This window comes from Zophobas morio, unplaced genomic scaffold (genome assembly GCF_036711695.1).
Source record: "Zophobas morio isolate AGI-343-1 ecotype UQ-CSIRO unplaced genomic scaffold, CSIRO_AGI_Zmor_V1 ptg000014l, whole genome shotgun sequence".
NCBI lineage: Eukaryota > Metazoa > Arthropoda > Insecta > Coleoptera > Tenebrionidae > Zophobas > Zophobas morio.
In genome coordinates this window covers 10,877,220-10,884,428 of record NW_026972119.1, presented here as the reverse complement: position 1 = coordinate 10,884,428, position 7,209 = coordinate 10,877,220, and the positions used below count along the sequence as shown (strand labels likewise).

Genomic DNA, 7,209 nt, shown 5'->3' with positions numbered 1-7,209 from the left:
CGTGGCTGCGAGACGCGACTCTCTTGCCGAACACATGCCGTTCATTTCTAATTACTTAAACTAACACCAATAGAAGGCACGAAACAAACAAACGATAAAGTTAATGAAGGGCTCCGTTGACGCCCGTCAATTTAGACCGTTTTTGTTCGGTTGTCGACGCGAAATTTAGACGCCGTCTGTCACGGCCGTTGCTGGCACGAAATGGGTATTTGAAAAGGAGCTAATTTTCATTAGACAACTGCGGCCATCAAAATAGGGTCGAATTAGGGGCTTTTCGGGGTATTTTTCATCGATAAAACATCAAGTAGCCATTTGGACAAATTTTGCGGCGGTGTTGTGAGGAGGGTTTTATTTGGGGTTGTCCGATAAAATATACAGTATGTAATTTTATTACTGGCGATACGCATTTTTCTCGACGAGTTAAATAAAATAGGATGAAAAAAAAAGTCCTCCCCGGCGGGGAATCGAACCCCGGTCTCCCGCGTGACAGGCGGGGATACTGACCACTATACTACCGAGGACTGTTGCATCTTGGAGGATACAGTTGCGAATTTAAACGCCATAAGTTACTAAAAATTCTATTTTATTGTTTATCAATGCCTAATTTTATATTAAGAGTAAACAAATTACTTGTAAATTATGCTTCTTAAAATTAATTTAATTAATTAAACGGCAAATGAATTTTAACATCGTAACGAATACTTTTTCATTTAACAAACAGTAGGTAGCCAAGTATGACGTTGGCGATAAAATTAAATAATGAATTTATTTGTAGACCTGAAAGTTATAGAAATGTTTTGTTAAGTTTAGAAATACAATCAGCCTAAAATAACTGGAAAAAATTATCACTATCAAGTGCTCCGAAAAAAGTACCTAATCTCCAATTTTTTTGTGTAATCCCCATTACTTTGACGTTAATTTCACTAACTTATAGGGTGAGTCACTAAGTGCGTGGTCCTCAATATCTCATTAATTACTACATACAGAAAAAAGCCAAAGACTAACATTATATAGTTCTAAAATTATGTTCAACTATAGACAGAAATAGATTATCAACTTTAGTTGCAGAAAATACTTATAGAGTGTTAATGTTGTTAATATTTGAAAATTGCAATGCTCGTATTTTGGAAGTTTTATAAAAAATCCATATATGTAACAAAATCCAATTTGAATTACAAAAAAAAAAAACAACTGCGTGATTTTCACAACATATCTGAAACAGATTTTAAAAATAACCCTATTGTGATTTTTCTGCGAAATACTGAAATGCCAAAATTCAAGAAAATTGGTGATCTGGCAATGTCATAGTTTCAAAAATAAACAAAGGTTTTAAAGCCTAGGAAGAAGCCAATGGAAATGTGTAAAAACATACAGGATGTTCTAGTGTAGCAAACTAAGTTGTGTGTTGTAAACATTTCTTGGTGGACGCAAAAAATATTACTACACATAGTAAGTGTTCCCATATTTTGTTTTACAAGCAAAATCTGTCTTATTACTTAATGTATTGGCATGTGGTAAATATCAGGTTAAATGACAAATTGAGTCTAATATATCTGTAAAATATCAAAATCACACTAATGTAATTTTTTTAAATGATAAAAATCGAAAAAATATGTATTTTTTCATATGTAAATTTCATTATTTATTGATGACACATGATTTTCATATGAGCATGATCGGATGAAACTGTATATCAAAAATTGTCGAAAATTAAAAATATATCCATATCACAAAGAGTAATATGTTTTCCATGAGTGCGTAAGGGCTTTACAACTCGAATTATGTACTATACTTTTTCTACGAGCACAGACAAAGAAAAAAATATTTTCTATCATTTTATTCATGAACATTAACATTTTAGTTTTATTAGATATTGTAATTATTTGTAGTAATTGTTTATTGTCACTGAACAGTTGTTAAACACAAGGGAATGGTCGGTAGTATTAGTTTTGTGGCTACTACAGGATGCAGTCACATTATGTTCTGAAATAGTGACATGATTATTTGATGTAGTAGGACTGTTGTTTATCGCAGATGCGATTTTTAGTGAATTGTCGGTTTTATTTTTCACTGAATTATCTACATAGCCTTCAGCTACCGAGGACGACCGCCATCCACCATGCCTTTTTAATGCTAGTAAATCACCACCAGCATCAACTAGGATGGTGGCAGACGATCGCCTGAAACAATGACCAGTGTATTGTTTTGGATCTGGTAAACCAAGATATTCTGCTATATTTTTTGGTACACTACCAATCTTATTTATGCCGACACACTGCTTGGTGCATTTTTGGTTTATGTAATTTAAAAAAAAAGGTCGTGATTTTGTATCATCTCCTGAAGGACGTAAGTTCATATACTTCTTACAAGTTGGATAAAAAGTTTTAGGTACAACAAAAGAACGTTGAGTTTTTGTTTTTGAATCAGGAATGGTGATAATTAATGATTCTCCAGTATCTTGTACATGTTCAGGTTTAATATTTCGCAATTCCTGTTTTCTGCATGCACCACTAACCGCAATGATAAGAACCACCTAAAACAAAATGTTATATTTAGGAGGTTATAACATAGATGTGAGATACCTTCATAAATAGATATTGCGTATCTGGAGCATTTTGTAAAAAATCATTTATATTTTTGCTTGTTAAAGTTTTTGACTTTTTGCTCTTAAAGCCATCTGCTTTTCTTTTTAGTAGAGCTATTAATTTAGGATAAGTGGCAATGTTGATTTTGTCATGTTTTATGTTTATTGTAGCCCTTAACATTGAATATATCGCCCAAAGAGAAGATGGTTTCATTGTAGTTGACAACTCTTCAAAATATGCCAACATTACGTTTTCTGACAACGAATTTACTTTATTTTTTAATTTCCACTCCATAAATTTGTGGTAGACGGTTTCATACCTATCACGCGACTTTGCGGGCAATAGATTTTCGATAGCCGTTTTGGCCTTTTCAATTATTTCCGGCGGCGTGCACATTAATTCAACACTATCGCTAGACATTTTAGACTACAATTAAATAAAATCCGTAAAAAGAGAGAAATGTTGATATTTTTTGCAATAAATGTTACCTTGTTCGTTTTCTTGTTTTCAAATTCTTTGATTATGCCTCTTTTATTAACAGTAACGCTGACAGTGCTTCACAATTTTGTATTTGCCTGTCCGTCTTGTCATTTTCACTACCAACCTAAATTGAATAAATCGAAAAATCCGTGCATGTATGCGTGTCCTTACGCACAGCGTGCGTAAGAAAAGCAAATCGCACAGTTAGGGATTTTTCGATTTATTCAGTTTAGGTTGGTAGTGAAAATGACAAGACGGACAGGCAAATACAAAATTGTGAAGCACTTGTCAGCGTTACTGTTAATAAAAGAGGCATAATCAAAGAATTTTAAAAGAAGAAAACGAACAAGGTAACATTTACTGCAAAAAATATCAACATTTCTCTCTTTTTACGGATTCTATTTAATTGTAGTCTAAAATGTCTAGCGATAGTGATGAATTAATGTGCACGCCGCCGGAGATAATTGAAAAGGCCAAAACGGCTATCGACAATCTATTGCCCAGAAAGTCGCGTGAAAGATATGAAATCGTCTACCAAAAATTTATGGAATGGAAAATAAAAAATAAAGTAAATTCGTTGTCAGAAAACGTAATGTTGGCATATTTTGAAGAGTTGTCAATTACGATGAAACCATGTCACTATTTCAGAACATAATGTGACTGCATCCTGTAGTCAGAGTACAAGTAGCCACAAAACTAATACTACCGACCATTCCCTTGTGTTTAACAACTGTACAGTGACAATAAACAATTACTACAAATAATTACAATATCTAATAAAACTAAAATGTTAATGTTTATGAATAAAATGATTTTGTCTGTGCTCGTAGAAAAAGTATAGTACATAATTCGAGTTGTAAAGCCCTTACGCACTCATGGAAATACGCACTCGCCGCTTCGCAGCTCGTGCGCAACTTTTTCCATTCGTGCGTAAGATGCTTCTTACAACTCTCATTACGTAATATACTATTTTTATACTTGTTGCATCTAATTTTGTCTCTCTGTTGACATTTTTATTACACAAATAATAATTTTCTGAACTACGTAACCGATTGTTTTGAAATTTTATTTTTAATTTTACATTTTTCTATAGACGATGAAAGGCTAACCAAAATTTATCTAACCATAATCCCCAAAAATTGATGACATCATCTTAAAATTTCATTAAGTTAGTTTCAGTTTGAAATTGATAGTTAAACTTGTTTTTTTTTTTTTGTATCTGGTTGAATAATGTATGTACTCGTATTTTTAACCTTGGCCATATGGTGGTGTTTTAGAGACGAAGAAGGTTCAGTAACCTTACACATTTTTTAAAAATTAGGAAGACGTTGAGATTGCTGACGTGCAAATTTTCTGAGATTTGAAAAAAAAATTAAAATATATCAATATGTCAGCATGCAACTTTGTTCACATTTATTTAAAGCACAATTAGACACCCCGTATTTAATTATTTAATTTAATTTTTTTACTAAAATTATGTAAAATATAATGCCACTTCAGGTTAATTTAGGAAGTAATTTAAAGCTTTTCGAAAATAATAAGGCAACAAAGGATGTGGTCAAACCTAAATAAAGAAAGTATCCGGACAACTTTCACGGAGGAAATAAATGATTTGAACTGCGAATAACAATAATCAATTTATAACATTTACTACTAATTTATTTACTATCTAGACAGGATTTCAAAGAATCGTGTGGCAAATGAAAGCGGAACATCCATTGTAATAAAATCGTAAAATTTAATGGCCCGCAGAATAGAATTAATATCCGAAACGGTGTAGGACTCTATTATTAAATATTTGCAGACTACTGATTTATGATCTAGATGTTAAATAGTTTAAAGGTAATTAGATATTAAATCAAACAACACAATTGAATTAATATTACTCAACCATTAGTAAGTCGAAATGTCAAAAATTATAATACAATAACATACTTGTAATAGAATTTAAAATTCTGACTAAAAAGTGTGTGATTCATCTCTGCCGTAGTACTCCTTCAGTTTAAAAATCCAAAACAAGAGATCACGTTGTACTGTTCTACAATAGCACTCTTTTGCTTTGAAATAAATTAGACAGCTTGCATTTACTTGATCTTAACGATCTTGTCCGATGTCTTTGGATAATTAATCATTATCTTATAGACTTGTTATTTTACGATCACGATCAATCACAATGACTTGTTAAAATATTTTTAAACGAACATTAAAGCGGGTAATTATTGTGGGTAATTTGGCAATTAGTCGGTAAATGTGCTAAATATCGAGCTGCCAAATTATTTGTGTAGTACGGAAGGTTGTAATTAATATAATGCAGGTGCATGTCCAACGGCCCACCGAGCTCATTATTATGTGTTAAATTCATCACTCAAAGAATTCAAGATCGATATCAGTTGTTATGAGTGAACGAGGGAATGTGCTAATGACATCGGAACTTTAAATTTTTAAGTTCTTTTCCTTCTTTCTGTGGTTTGTCAGCTTTCGAACAGGTTTTTTAAATGGATGATGTACTGAAATGAGGAATCAACAAATTCAGGATTTAGTTGCTTGTGGTATTAGTGGATGCGTAAATTCGTCAACAGAAATCGTGCAACTTCTGCAGTGCGTTTCCTTTCGTTACCCTCCGAATTTCAACCCGTAATTGATTTTCTCAGACAAATAGCTTTAAATCTCGAGTCACGATGTGCTTCCTGCTGGTCATAACAGTGAGCTCGTGGGTTGATAAAACAAATCTCAATTCCTAAGTCTCATCCGCAGCCATGAAGGGCTATCTGCCAGCCGCAGCTTCCTATCTGGGCCATAGACGCTGAAGATGAGTTCGGAATCAATGACGTCGCCTTCAATTACCGGCAGGCGTGTCACTTCCGTCACCCCCAGGAGAGATATCCGGAAGGCAAACGGAAGTCACGGCTGTCTTATACGAGGAAGCGATGTTGTGCTCCCGTAAAGGCACTTTACTTAAAACACATAGTCGAAACCTGATGTTATGAAAATGTTCCGATAAAAATTTCATTAAGTCGGTCAAATTCCGACCGCCACTATTTTCCCAGGTGAACGAGGAAAACATGTTCGTGCCCTAACAGGCAAGTTTGCTACACAGGGAGTTACAGTAGACGTGTTAGGAAAAGTTGTGTGCATGTATATACGCTCAGGCTCTTAACTCAAAGTGATAAATATCTGTTAGAAGAACAGCTGTTTCATAAAAGGGAATAAATTGCGAGAAAGGTGCATCCACAACACTTTGAGGGAATAGATGGAATCTGCTCAGTGGGGACTGACGGCTTCCTATTCTACGAAAACAATGTTTTGACTAAACCGAACCTGGTGCTCTTATCGCAGTTTCTATTTAAAGCGGACGAAATTGTTTCCTCCACGTTTATTTTTACAAGAATGCAGTTGCTACACTTTTCAGAAGTAATAACAATCTTTGATCTTCAACACAACATGAAACCAATAATAAAAAAAAGCAAAAGAAAATAATGGACAATTTAATAGTATTATAAAAGATTAAAAATACTGACACCCATCAACATGTACGAGTATTCTAATTAAAAATTAATGCTTTTATGCATAAGTTTGTTCAAGCTGAGTATAGAGTACGTCGGAGGCGTATTTTATCGCAGACGTGATTAAGCTTGAAATATGCATTAATCCTTCTTCATTAATTCTCCTACAATATACTGTTCTAACAAAATGTAGACAAAACTGACAACAATAACTATGGGTTTAAGAATGAATATCTAGGGTGTCGGTTTACACCTACCCTGAAAACACGCGTTAGTGAAATTAAAAAAGTAAAAACGACTAAATGTAAAAAAATATTACAGCTAGAATAACTCATTTAAAGTAGGTATGTTTAAAATATATATTAAAGTTTTAAACAGGAAATCGATACATTTGTTCAGGAGCTTCAGCTTAAGTGATTTAACTTTTATTTTCTGAACATAAAATTATTTTTTGGAAATTTTAGCAGTGCGTTTTGTAAAATTATAAAAACAACGGAGAACGATTTCCAGGACAGGGCTATAAGAATATGCCTAAATTCTTTTTTCGTAATTACATCTATCAAGAAGGGGTTCAGCGAATTCATTAGTTATATTTGTAATATTATTTGCTACACTTTGTAGGCTATTCCTGATGAGAAATG

At 33.3% G+C, this 7,209-nt stretch overlaps 1 long non-coding RNA gene and 1 other non-coding gene across 2 annotated transcripts; one reads left to right on the top strand and one right to left on the bottom strand.

Annotated features, from left to right (window-relative positions):
• Window positions 1–449: 449 nt before the first annotated feature.
• Trnad-guc (transfer RNA aspartic acid (anticodon GUC)) lies at window positions 450–521 on the bottom strand. Its single transcript has one exon. It is a non-coding gene; the product is annotated as a tRNA-Asp (tRNA).
• A 2,836-nt stretch (window positions 522–3,357) lies between these two features.
• Window positions 3,358–3,668, top strand: LOC135129272 (uncharacterized). Its single transcript, XR_010280541.1, has 3 exons — window positions 3,358–3,415; window positions 3,478–3,537; window positions 3,585–3,668. It is a non-coding gene; the product is annotated as an uncharacterized LOC135129272 (long non-coding RNA).
• The last annotated feature ends 3,541 nt before the right edge of the window (window positions 3,669–7,209 follow it).